Here is a 14,061-nt window from a genome sequence, read left to right on the forward strand (position 1 = left end):
CTCTCAGATCAATGTATCTAAATGATTAGAATTTACTTCCCGCTACTGCATGAACATTTTTATGACACCATTTATAATTCTGGTAATTTCTGAAATATAAAGAAACAAAGATAGCCATATGTACAATTAAAGGCTAGAACTTTTTAAAGAAAATCGGTACTTTTTGCAGTAAAAAGAAACACTGATGTACAATATTCTAAAGATTGCAATCTGAATATGTACTTTGTTGTACTGTTAATTCAATGAAGCTTGTTTGTATCTGACAGTACAATCATACTAGTGGAAAAGGGTCGTATAATATATATTCTAATATAATCTTGACTATTACTGAGTCTGTCTAGTTTTGTGAGTGAAGTTACAGGCAGGTAAGAACTGTACTGCAAATAGAAATCTAAGTGAAACTGTCTCAGTTTCTAATAAATCGGCTTATTATAAATTCAAATGCATTTCTTTTTGTTCAGATTATTATAGAGGTTTCTTCACAAAACGACTAACTTATAGTCTAGGTATCCAGTCTACTACAAGATAAGTGGGTGGGGTGGGAGCCTGCATGTATAAGAAATGGGACTGAAGTTGGAAGTGGGAAGAGAATAGGTATATTAATGAGCTTTTGCCAAATTCCTGCTTAACTGGAGCGCCAGTCAAACTCTTCTGTGAGGATTGCAGCAGTGAAAGAGGCATAAAAAATATGAGAGGAAGAGTAAATTACCACTAGAGATACAGATCCAATCTGACATTGTTTTCAGGGAATAAATGAAGTGAAGGAAGTCAAAATTCCCATTAACTGAAAGAGGGCTTTTCTCCATTAAAAGTTAATCCAAAGAAAAATTGATTTGTTTAAACTGTTTGGTGTCACAGTATCAAAACTGCCATTTCACAGTGTTCATCCAGGACTATACCACTGTCTTCTGATAGAAGATAAAGACATAGCAAAGAATCTGTGGTTTTCTTATAAATATTTAATATTTATCTGCTAAGAGTTTAATGGGAGGAGAATTTAAAGTTATATTTATTACTTCTAATACTTCTTTGCTATAAATTATATTTATTGTAATTATCTAATGTTGTTCTTACTGTTCCTACATACTAGTCATAATGCTTCTTGTCAGTTTGCAAGAACTGTAATCAGCTTTCCAAAATGATGTGTGTTTGGTGAAGTGCTTATTTCTGAGCAGGATCCCAAGTGGAATTTCATCACAACTTGGTTGCAGCTACAAGAGTAGTCTTTCCAGGCAGGGATGAATCACAGAGCAGAGTAAGAAAATGTAAACAGCTTAGGTTATTCTTATTCAGAGAAGTCCCCAAATGCTTATTTTCCTACTGCAATTGATATGATTTTGAAATGCTACTTGGAAAAGCCAGGACTGAAGAGTTATTGATTTTCCTGTGTTGAAAATAAGGATTAATTTAACTCACTGCCAAAATTGCACAATTTGAAAAAATAAAGATTATAAAAAACATGATTTTCAAAGAAATTTCATTTATCAAAACTAACTTTCTGAAAGAAATTCCAGTTGTCTATGAGGGAGGAAATCTTCATTTCAGGTCCACAAAAGCTTTTGCTAATATAACGTCCTTCTCCACCTCCACATTTCCGAGAAGTAACAAAAGTCTGTTTTGCTTTCAATAATGAAATTTATACAGTTCATTTGAAAAATTCCTGGTAAGTAAGGATATATATGCTACTGAGTCACAGTAAAAATGCATAATGAATCTGTTATTCTGAAAATCTGGTGTTGATATTATAAGCAAACATGGAGAAGACAAGGTTTCATTGGACTGACAATAATCTGAATTTGTGTATAAAATACATATTAGCTGGTGAAACCCATAAACTGTATTCTAGCATGTGTTCTGGGTTTTTTTTATACAAAAGAAATCCAGTTTGATCACTTCCAAGATACTTGATGATGCTATTCAAAGCACAGTAAATACGGATGATCTGGAAACCAACTGTTAGCATACATTATGAAAACCTAAATATCAATATAAGCTACCCTAAAGTTTCCATATATTCAGAATTTAGAAGAGTAGCTAGGCATATGCTTATTTTTTTAGCACCATTTAAGAATGATTTGAATGGTTTTGGCAGAAAGGCTCCTAAATTCATGAATGTGGGTAAGTTTATATAACTTGTTACCTTATGCCTTCTTAAAATACAGCCTGACATCTTCCTATGAAAATGTTCTTTTATAGTGCAAATCCATCTAGATTTGCAACCCTCATATGTTGTGACACTCAAAAAACATCCTTCACCTTCTCAATATTTATAGTGTGTTTGTTCATCAATTTAGTTGCATTTCCCATACAATAATACGTACAAAGTACATTATAAGTACTTTCAATGACATGTCTTTATAAACAGGAATGTGAAAACCTCTTCCTCATTTTCTCCAAAAAGTATGAATATTTATTTAATGCCATTAGTTCGGTAATCAAATATTAGAAAGACTAAGAAGCTGAAAAATAATCATAACGATGTTTTGAGGGTCACTCATATTTTCTGTTGCTACAAATATTGTAGAAGGTTTATCTTACTCACATATGACATATAAAGAACTTTTTAAAGTATAGTTATTAATACATTTGGTTTTCAAGCAACCTGTGAATGACTTTTTTAACTTTTCATTTTTGTCATAATTCTTAAACTAGTATAGGTAAGTACGGACCTCAGGGAGTGTAATCAGGGAATTAGCTTAAAAATAGCATCATTACTGTGGTTCTCATAAGCACTGAAGACACTTCTCCAAAACTATGTCAAATACAATATCACCGATCTATATAACCATGAGATTATGCATACACTACAAGATGAAAAGGTAGAGTGAGAAATAGCTATTTTCATGGCTTTATTTGGAAGTGCAACTTCTGATCTATAACAACAAACAAAGCACATTGACACAACTCAAAGTGTCAGATACTTGATTTGTGTATTATATGACACAAAATTTTTAAGTCTTCAGCCTTACTTAGGACTATAGCTGACAGAAAATGACTGATGCTAATAAGCAGAATTTTCACTGAGCTGACTTTATACGTTAGTTTATAGATAAATATGTTGGCAATGTGTAGAGTTAGGACAGTATCAGCATACTGCCAACATGAGGATCTCACATATTTGCATCTAATTGGCCTCCAAATGAGTGATGGATTTCAAAAGCCACAGGTTAGAGAGGTTAAAGTAATTTCTTAGAACTAGTACAAACTGCAAAACCACACATAGGAAATGTTTACATAAAATATCTGTGTAAAACCAGGTCAAAACAATGCCAAAACATTCTGGAGAATTCTGAAAAGGTCAAGTTTGAAATCCTGAAAACTACTTGCCTGTCTAATGTTGGTAATCTTCTTAGCGTAATAAATGAATTAACAGTGTACTATTTTACCATTTAAAACTGCTGTATATAATAACCTTCAAACTTCCTCCAAAGTTCTTTAAATAGCTTGAGACCAAAAGTAAGACTTGGGCAAAAATACTGCAATTAGGACCAGAAAGATCATGACCATGCTTCAGCTTGGAAAGAAAACTTGATTTAGCAGCTACAAGCTAATTTATTCCTAATCTGTTGTTCCAGATTGTTCTAGGGCATGGAAGCCAAATCTTTTGGCTTGTCTGGACTGTACTGAGTGAAGAGAAATTGTCTAGGATTGCATCTACAAAGTAATGCATCCTAATTATTTCCTTTGAAAATAAAACGAACAGCACAATAACACTACTTAATAGAACAAATTCTCAGTCACAAACCACTCTTTTTCAACACAGTCACCACCATTAGCTATGCATTGTCACCAGTGATGAACAAGAACTTATATGCTGCTCTCATAACAATCTGCACCAGTGGAAGTGATTTACTTTCACTGTCACCATTGCTAAAATGTACCACCCACAACCTCACTTGGTCACATACACTGCTTGGTCTCCTTAAATGTTCAGCAAGCATTGATGGATGTCACTAGGTGTCATTTTTTTTCTGTAAGGAGGAATTCAGTGACACAGCTTTGCTCCATATACACTTCCATTCCAGACTCATTTTGTCAGACTGCCCCTCCACTGCCATCTGCTACATGTCAACAACATGCAATGAAATACTTGCAGGAAGGTTCAAGCTCTACTGTTATACCACCAATATCCGTTTCTGACGATGTGGGCCAACATAATAAAATATGAGGCATTAGTTTCAGAGCAGCCCTCATGAGATATATAATATATATATGTATCATTAATGTATACAAGTAAGAAAACTTATTTCAATTCTAATGCTTTTTATTAGAACATAAAAATGAGAAACAAATACATGAAATTAGTAGGATACATGACCTTGTTTTTGTGGAACTAATGTGTCAATCTGGTTTGATGGCAGTGGCTGCAATTCTTAGTGAGTTCTCAAGTTGTTTGTTAGAGATTCTTGATGAAATTTTACTCCTCCCTTACTTCATCCTTGAAAATAATTGTTCACAAATGTACATGCTGACGAAAAGCGATGCTATGAATAAGCTGTGATTGTGAAGACAAGGATATATCTTTCTAGTAAGAGAGGACTTATAAAAGTCTGGTAAAGAGGCGTGATCCAATTTTTGACTGCAATTCTCTTCACTCCATTTGAAAATTCACAAGTAATGCATTTATGTTGACTAAAAATGACATCTCAAACAAACCAAATAATTGATGATTCTTTTTGCAGTCTGGAAACTTGTCTTAAAATTCCCTTATCAGAACAGAAAGCACGGCTGCATATTTTTCATTGTTATGGGACTGTGTTTAGCCAGTGTACCAAAATCCATAAACTTCTCTGCCAGAACTTGAGTTAGCACTGCACTGTGCCCTCCCTGTGGCCTGATTTCAGCCGAGATGGGATTAATAGTAGAAATGGCAGCAAGGAGCGCGGGACTCATATGGCCTATGGGATGCAGGCTGGGCATGCCTGCTCTGGTACTTTCACTCACAGTAACTTTGAGATCATGTTGAAACAACTGAGATTTAGGTCTTGATCGCTTTCTGTATTATATTCTGTGGATATACAGCACCCTGCTATAAAGGACAGTAAAGACGATAGCTACACTTATCCTTGTTGGGTATGGAAGAAAGACTCTCTTCATACTGCCAAGTACTGTAACTGTCATACCTGGAACCTGTCATAGCATGGAATGTCTGGAGATAGTCAACTACACAATTAACTTGTTATTCAAACTAGCTGCATGAGAATTTTCAGTAAAGAAATCCCTCAACATTTTCTGCTTGTGCCAATAATTTCTACTGGTAAAACCTCCTGAAAATGTACGCCTGCAATAGAATCAGATTAGGCTCATTCTTAAGAGATCACATTAGAAATCTACTTTGAACTGCAGGGATTCAAACCAATTATCTAAGAAAAATACTTGGGACTTTCGGAAACAAAGGGACATGGCCAATCTCTTTTCAGTGGTCTGTGGAGAAAGGAAAAGGGGAAATGGCCATAAACTGGAGCAAAGGAAGTTCCATTCCAATATGCATAAGAGCTTCTTCACAGTGAGGATGACAAAGCACTGGAACAGGCTGTCCAGGGATTTTGTGGATTCTCCTTCTCTGAAGATATTCAAGACCTGCCTGGATGCCTACTAGTTCAGCTTACTATAGGGAGTCTGCTTTGGCAGGGGGGTTGAACTCGATGATTTCTGGAAGTCCCTTCCAACCCTTGCAATTCTGTGATTGCTTGAAAAAGGTATAAAATCTCTTCAGCAGTGCTGGCATAGACTCAACTGCACCAGACATAGTTACACAGTTTTTTATATAGATGATAACACAGGAGCATCACATACTCTAACTACTGCAAGCTTCAAACTGCCTCATGCACACACACTGTTAATAACCTCTGAGCATATTTGTATATAGGAGGCACAGAAGGAACAAATCTCATCTTTGATTATATTGAATTGTTTAGTAAACTTATGTGGCCCATTTACAATCCCCCATCACTTTTGGAAAGGTCGTATCTATAAGAATTATGAAGAAAAAACAAACCCTATTTCATAGGTTTAGTTTTCATTAAATGCCTGAAGTAAATAAATCAGAAATAAACACAGTTTTGAGAAATATAGGCACGTTGTATTTGAGAATGTTATAATGATAATTAGTTTTGATATCTGAAACACTTCTCTATTTAAAATATGATTATTACCTTATTCCTTAGGTAGCCGGTACACAAACAGAATGCATGAACTGAACATAACAAATTTTTCTTATTTTTTCTTTTCAACTTACCTTTTATAAAACAAATAGGTGTTATATACTTTTAAAATGAAATATTGTAATTATTTAATTAACCTGTATTACCCTCTGTAAAATGCAAAAGCTATAAATGCAGAAGCAAATCAAACTGGGTTCTGCTGTAGGCAAGAAACCCTCCTCCAGTGGAAAGCCTACTGTTCAGATATTGTTTGTTAATTTCAGTCTTTGTACATTAACAAGAAAAAAAAATAAGGGTGAGCATAATATAGCTAAATTTATTTATTTTCCATAATATGGTACTAAAAATTATTCTGATATTAAAAAATGAGACATAACATAACCGAGTTAATTCTGCAAGAGGAGAATGAAAACTTTCTATTGTAAGTGAAACATTCTGGACAACCGCAACATGGAAAAATAGTTTTTAAAATTACTACCCCTTATTTAATACTATTTCCATGTACTGTAGCAGGTGTTGATTTTCACTCTCACTCATTTCTCTCTTATCCTCTAACACTTAAAAATTTACTGACAGTAGTCTACAATGTAGTCCTGATACTAACAGAAAATACAGGAAAATAACATAGATCCACAAAAAGCAAACATCTTGCTTTTTATATCAGTATTTTAAGTGCTGTTAGCACTATCAGCTAACAAAATAGCAATTGCAGCCAAATGCACTTGCCACAAGCCACTTTTGTGATCATCAAATAATTTAGATTTGCTTTAACAAGTACAAGCACTTCAAAAATCTGTTTATAGTTTCTGTTACTCCTCTATAAGAAACATTTTCCTTCATAACTTTTGTATCTTACCACACTTGCTAACTCACTGAATCTCCTGCAGTATAATTTTGCTATGGCAAAACTAATAACACAGATCTAAGGGATGTAGATCTTTTAACATATTCATTTTTCCTTCTTAATTCTATTTTCTACGAAGCAGTGAACTGTCTGAACTGTCTGACTTGTCAGTCTCTGTCCCATTTCCCACAAAAGCAAGTGATATAATGAAATACTTTACTAAATTCTTATGTAAAAGAAAAGCAACGAAAGAATGTATGTCATTGTTTATTTTTAGTAATCATAATGCATGTGTGTTTGATCTGTTGGCTTAGGAAAAGAGATTCACATTCATCATGGAAAAAAAATCCTGAAATTTTCACTAATTCTTTTCGTTTGTGATGATTATACTCCTGAGACATAACAAATATTTAAAAAATTGGCAAATATTTCAGAAGATTAACTAAATCAATGCTAAGAAGCTAACACAAAAAGAAAGAAAAGCAAATAACTGAATTCTACTATAAGACCAAATATATACACAAAGCTATATTAACATCAATGAAACTGAAAAAATCAAAGACATAAGAAATGCCAGAATTCAGAATTGCCTATGCAACCTTAATTTGTCCTCATTCTTCAGATACTTTGTAATGAAGTATTTAATTAAGATTAATGTCAAAGGTAAGCACTAATTCCAAGTGGCCAATCTTCATTACACTACTCTGTATATTCATAGTCCAGTTCACACTGCCATTAGGATGTCTGCAGTACTTCACATTTCTATAGATATGACTCCTAAGTACAAAGTTGGAATCTGAGAAAATAAGCATTAATATCAATTTACTACCTCTCCAAAAACGTTTGCTTAAGCGACTTACTTAACATCACAAAGGAACTTTGGGGCTTAAAGGCACATAATCCAATTCTTACAGGAATCATTCTTTTCTTCCAAGACTGCCTTTTTCTCTTTTTTTTTTCCGTCATCTGCCATATTAATTACACATTTTCCTTTTTTTTTTTTTTTTTTTTCCCCAGCTAATTAATTTCAGATTCTATCTATGTTTTCTTTCTCCCTGAAACCTTGAATCACTACTGCAGCAATTCCTTTGGCTGAGTGAGAACATAACTCTGTGTCAGGGGTGGGGGGTGAGCAGAAGAGTACAGAAGGAAGAGTAATCCCATAGTTAGAATTCCCTACAGAAAAATAAATAGCTGCATTTAGGTTGTATACACCAAAATCATTTATTTAATCATGAACATTTCATAACTTTAGGATACTCATAAACAATGCATGCATATATTTTCTTAAAATTTGAGAGGTAAATGAGGAAAAAGGTATGTTATCACATTGATACCCATATGGATAATCAGAAGGCTTAGTCTTTAAATCCACATAATAGCATTACATCTGAGCTCACAGATTAGAGAGTAGTATTTTAAGTTCCTATTTACTAGAGAGAAAAGTGACTTTCAATCACTTATCTTAGGTGTTTGCCAAAAGCAGATGCATTTTGAGAATGTGGTGCACTGACTTTAGTGCTGTGTAAAGCAATAAGTGCACAGGCATTTCTCCTTTTTGTCTTGAAGTTTTTTTTACTCTTTAAAGGTTTTTACTTCTAATTTAGATTAGAAGTTTTTACTTCTAATCCTGTTTCTCTTTAACTAATAGTGATTTTTGTTGTTCTTCATTCCATTCCTCTAGCTTCTCAGCTCATACCGTCTCAAATATCTTACTTAAGTTCTTTCTTTTTCCTGTTTTGTCTTTTATTCTTCCTGTCTTTTTATTTATTTATTTGTTTATTTATTTATTTATTTATTTATTTATTTATTTTATTGCTAGTCCTTCTTTCCTGGTTCTTCATCATTGCAAAGTTTCCCTTTCTACTTATTTCCTAATTTTGTCTTGATTTCTCCCATTTCTGGCTCTTTGGTCAATTTATTCTGCTCAACCACTCTCAGTTCCTCTCTGGAGCTCTATCCTGCTTTCAGATTTATGTTATGGCTCTTATTTCACAAATCACATTCTGCAAACACCAGACTTCTTACCTGGATAATCACAGGGTCCTCCCCTCCTGTGGTCCCCAAAACAGATTTCCCTTGCCTTTCCTTTCTGTCTCTTTATCTTCTTCTAGGTTTGGGGTCCATTGTTATCACAGACTTATTCATCTGTTCAACATCTAGGCCCATTTTTATTTTGACACTCCAACTTATTTTTATATACATAAATAAATGAACATATATATATTTATATATATATAGGTGGTCTCCCCAAAGCACTTGTCTGAACAGATTTTTTTCTATTCTTCCTTATTTATTTTTTTCCTCCATTTATTTTGGACAGGTGACATCATTTTGATTCTCCCTGGTATCAGTAGGTGGAAAGTCAATGCAAGATGTAAAGTAAATTTCAATTCTCCGAAATGAAGGACATATTTCCTACTTTTGGGGTACAGTGTTCTTTCAGGCTTTTGTCAAGGAGTAACAAGAGCATGGCTGCTCAGTGAGAACACATGAGCCAACAACACTGTGATCCCACACTCATTAGGAGGGCCTCTTCAGCCACTGTCTGGTCTTACAAGTAAATAGGTAATGCAGGCAGAATAAATCCGGAGAAGATGGCAAGGCCCATCTATAAGTCTAGATCATAAGACAATATCACAGCAATACAGCATGTCAGAAATTACACTGTGAAATTAATCTTCAGATATGGGTTAGCAGCAGTTTCTGAGGTTCAGTTCCATGAATATAAGAAAAGTCAAAGATCTAGCCAGAAAGTCAATGAGTTGAAGTCTGGATTGAAGAATTCTGAAGACAGAAACATTGTTGAGCTGGAAACCTGCATTTTTCCAGCACACTTATGTAGAAAATGAAGTTTCTTGACTAAGCTTAAATAGAAATTTTGGAGGTAATGGGTGTTGTTGGAGACCTAAAGTGAGGATTATCAGAACCATTAAGCCATTATCAGAACCATTAAGCCGTTATCAGAACCATTAATGCCCTCAGCAATCTACCTGAATGTCAGGGATAAACTTAGAGTACAAAGTTTCTCATACTCCCCAGTCAATCGCAGAAAAGAAACTTGGTATGCATGCCATAAAACAATAAAGCAAGCTTTCATTACGGCAATCATGGGACCAGAGTTTTAGACACAAGCTAAGAAGACAGGGTGGACTCTTTCTGCTTCTAATCATAGCGTCCATAGCATATAACATTATTACATTTGAATGAAATTGCAATCTTTTTTTCATTGCTAGAAAGAGCACTAGTAATCCCATCTGACTGAATTGCTGTATCTCACTGACAGATCAACTCATTCTTTAGAAGCATGTTCAGTGAAGACAGAATGTTTAGAAATTGTAAAGGCTGTAATCTTTTAAGAGTCATGAGTATTATGACTTGGGAAGATTTTCACAGAGACAACAAAAGGAATATTCTTGACAGAAAGGCCCTATCAACATTTAAAATCTGTTTGTTAGAGCACAGTTATGCTAGGACAAGTTTCATTAGAGTCTTTAGTAGGGGCAAACCAATGTCATTATTCAGTTCTTTGAATCTTACTCTGGATCATCTAAAATATTTTGACTCCTATTTGAAAATATATTCAGCTAGGGACTCCTTGAAAGAAAAAACTTACCCTGAAAAAACAAATGCTGTGTTTTAATGCTTAGAGCCTCTTAAATAAACAGAACATGTAATAAAACAATTGTAAAACTGCTTCTGTCAGTAATCTAAGTTGCTCTTAAGGAAGTAAAATAACTGATATTCTACAGTGTCAGAACGACATTCTGATGTTCTACAGAATGAACACCTGTCTTCTTAATCTCTTTTTGGATTTCTGTGCCATCTTAGCTGGGTACAAGAGTTTGCTTCCAACACTTTACATGATCTCAGCATAAGTAATAAAACACAAAGCAAGTATGAATTACAACACATGAGAAATAACAATAATTCAATGGAAATATATATTTAAAGTTGCTAGCTAGGAGGTATCCTAAATATTTGTTGAAGTAGATCTAAAATAGTCTGTAGTTAATTCCATGCAGAAATATACTTTTATAGCAAACTAATGTAGAGATGTTGTGTGCATTATATGTATTTAAACCATAAATAATTAAAAATAGAGGCATTCATGTTATATAGGTCTATAATTTCGTGGCTTGTGGTAAATAACTTTAAAATTTCTCTGATTAGTTGTTCTGGAGATCAGGGTCAGAAGACACAACAAAGCACATATTTTTGCTAATTATCAAACACTTAGGAGGAGGAGTTAACTAGAATGCATGGAGAACCATGTTACCAGAATCGTTTTTTTTCTGTATTTTCATTTCTCAAATTATATGAGCAAGAGGTCAATCTATGAGTAAGATATTTCGCTTCTACTCTCTGCTTCTCTTCTGCAATTATTTTACCAACCAAAGGTGTGCATTAAGCATTTTTCAATATGAACGATACCAGTTTACCGTGACCTTGGTTCATTGTGTGCTGGCATTACACTGACAGTGTTGTTTTATCGATTTTTTTTCTCCTCCAAAAGCCAGTGAAATATCTCACATTTATAATTGCTTTATAAATGTGACTTCATCCCACACATATTTTATATGGAGTAATTGCAGCATACAGTTCCTTTTACTTGGTTCATCTTACTAGCTAACAGAACAAAATTTCACTGAATTTGTAATATTGCTCTGGAACTGATACATACTGTATATTTACACACCAATATGTTTTATGGAAATGAACACATTTCTTCTCAGGAGCATATTTTCAAACTTCAATTGCTCTTTACTGAAGCCAATTTTTTTCAAACAGAAAATGCAATGCGATTCACGTCTATATATTTTTATTCACGCCAATATATTTTCACAGTTGGATAGATTTAACTAAATTAGTAGTTACAGTATTTGTTCAAACCAATGCAGATCACTGGCATCTGGTAAGTAAATGTTATCCAATTTTTATTTTTTTTCAGAGATTGGCTTCAACCAAATTCACATCATTTAAAACAACAGCAACTCCTTTCCACCATACAAAATTTCTTACCCAAAACAAACAAACCCCAATTCTTCTGTTTCAGCTGCTGAAATATGTTAAAAGGGTAATATAAGCCATGAATACACAGACTTCAGTCAAAATTCTGTGATTTCCACATGAACTCATAATGGTGCATTGGGCAGGGAAATGTACTTTGAATGACTACACATGTTGCCTTTTGGAGAAGGACCATTCTGCCACTTTCAGGTAGGAGGGGGCAAATACAAGAATAGAGAACTTGCCACTGCAAGAAATGGTTGTTATCCAACCAGATGCTAGGTTGCAGCTGCACAGTGTTTCTGTCACAGCATTTTTATACTGAGTCATATAAATACAGTCCAAATTACGATTTTAACTGTGATTGTGAGTGTTTAGCAGTACTGTGAGTCAGGATAGTATATGTCTCTGTCTTATGAAACAGCTAGCTTGTCTCTTTCGTAAAATACAGTAGGCCTTTTTACTTTTAGTATCATATCAAAATCATATTTTGACACTGCTTCACTACCCTCTAGAGTATTCAGAATTTACTTAAAAAATAAACAGTAGAAGATAATATAGAACAAGCATTTCTATAAGAATGTTTCACAGCTTGTAATAATAGGAATTTCTCTGCCTTTAAATCCTCCCTCCATCTTTCACTCTGTAATGAATTCAACAGAACCACAAGATTTGGTCCTATGAAGGCCTTTCTTGGCTATTGTTTCTCTCTATAGTCTGAAGACCAAGTGATGCAATCAAGGAGGATTGACATAATTAAAATCCTGGTTATCCCTTCAGAATTTGCTTCTTTCAAGGCAAACTCTAGAGGTAGACTGATCCACTACAACACAGATGGCTCCTTCTAGAGGAGGTGGAGGGTAGCTTTTTAGAGAACAGCTGGAAGTCTTGGTGATCAGATGAGAAAAATGTACAAGCATAAGAGAGCATGCAGTGGACCAAGATATGAAGCAGTTAGTGAACAGACCTGTCTACTGGGGCTCTTCGCAGTTTCATTAACTGTTCACCAACACCTGTGAAAAATATTCCATCTAAAAAGGGAAGAATATGACATTATTGACAGGAAGCAAGTTAGAATGCTGACAGATCTGCTTTAGGAAATGTTTGTCTGCTAGCTTTTGAATGAATACAAATTTGGGGGTACAAGAATATAAAATCTATGTTGCAAGTGTGGAGGAACCTGGACAACTTGCTATTTAGCAATTCAGTGATAAGGATTGCTGACTCTTTCTGAAACTTCTGATACTTGCTGTATTGGAAGCATTTGTATGCACCACCTTGATGGATATTGAGATAAAGCAGATTTTTTTTCTGGCTCTTACAAAATGTTTACCTTGTGCAACTGGTTTTCAGTGCTGACCTTCTGTTGTTATTTTAAGGTATTATTTTTTACTTTGTTCTGCAGTGTACTTCCTTAATAGTCCCTGTTGCCCTTTTGGTCTGGAAGTAATGAAGCCTCTAGCCATTTCATGCATAAGCTTCAGCTTCACAGACCAATTACAAGGTTCTGTCTGGTGTTAGGTTTTAGGTTTATATAGGAGCTGCCAGTGTATGTCATAAGATATGATGTTACATATACAAAGAAAAAGATGACATCTCATCTGGCAGTTCAAACAATTTTAATAAATAAATGCTTCAGATATACAGTTGATCAAATAAACCATGAGTTTCTCATTGGAATTTTTTTTCTCTTTCAAGAAAATGGACAGAAAACTCACACAGTATAAAGACTTTTCACTCTTCTTCACTGCAGTGATTTATTGATGGTGCTTGAACCCTGGGTTTGCTTTTCTAATGTTTAATAAAGATTTATGCTGCATAATGTAGAGGAGTAATGCCACCTTCTTGTTGCTAGCTCATTTCAGAACCAATTCAGAAGAGAAAGGTGAAAATCAGCATTTTTGGGCATGCTTCTGTCAGTGTTACTGGGTTTTGGGAGGAAAATGTCAGCTCATGTTTCTAAAGACACAGTCCAGCTTTTCCAGATGTGCTCATGGGGCAAAGACCTGGAACCCTTGTGATGTACAGATGGGTGTTTGATCC

Source organism: Tetrao urogallus, assembly GCF_951394365.1.
Source record: "Tetrao urogallus genome assembly, chromosome: 1".
Lineage (NCBI taxonomy): Eukaryota > Metazoa > Chordata > Aves > Galliformes > Phasianidae > Tetrao > Tetrao urogallus.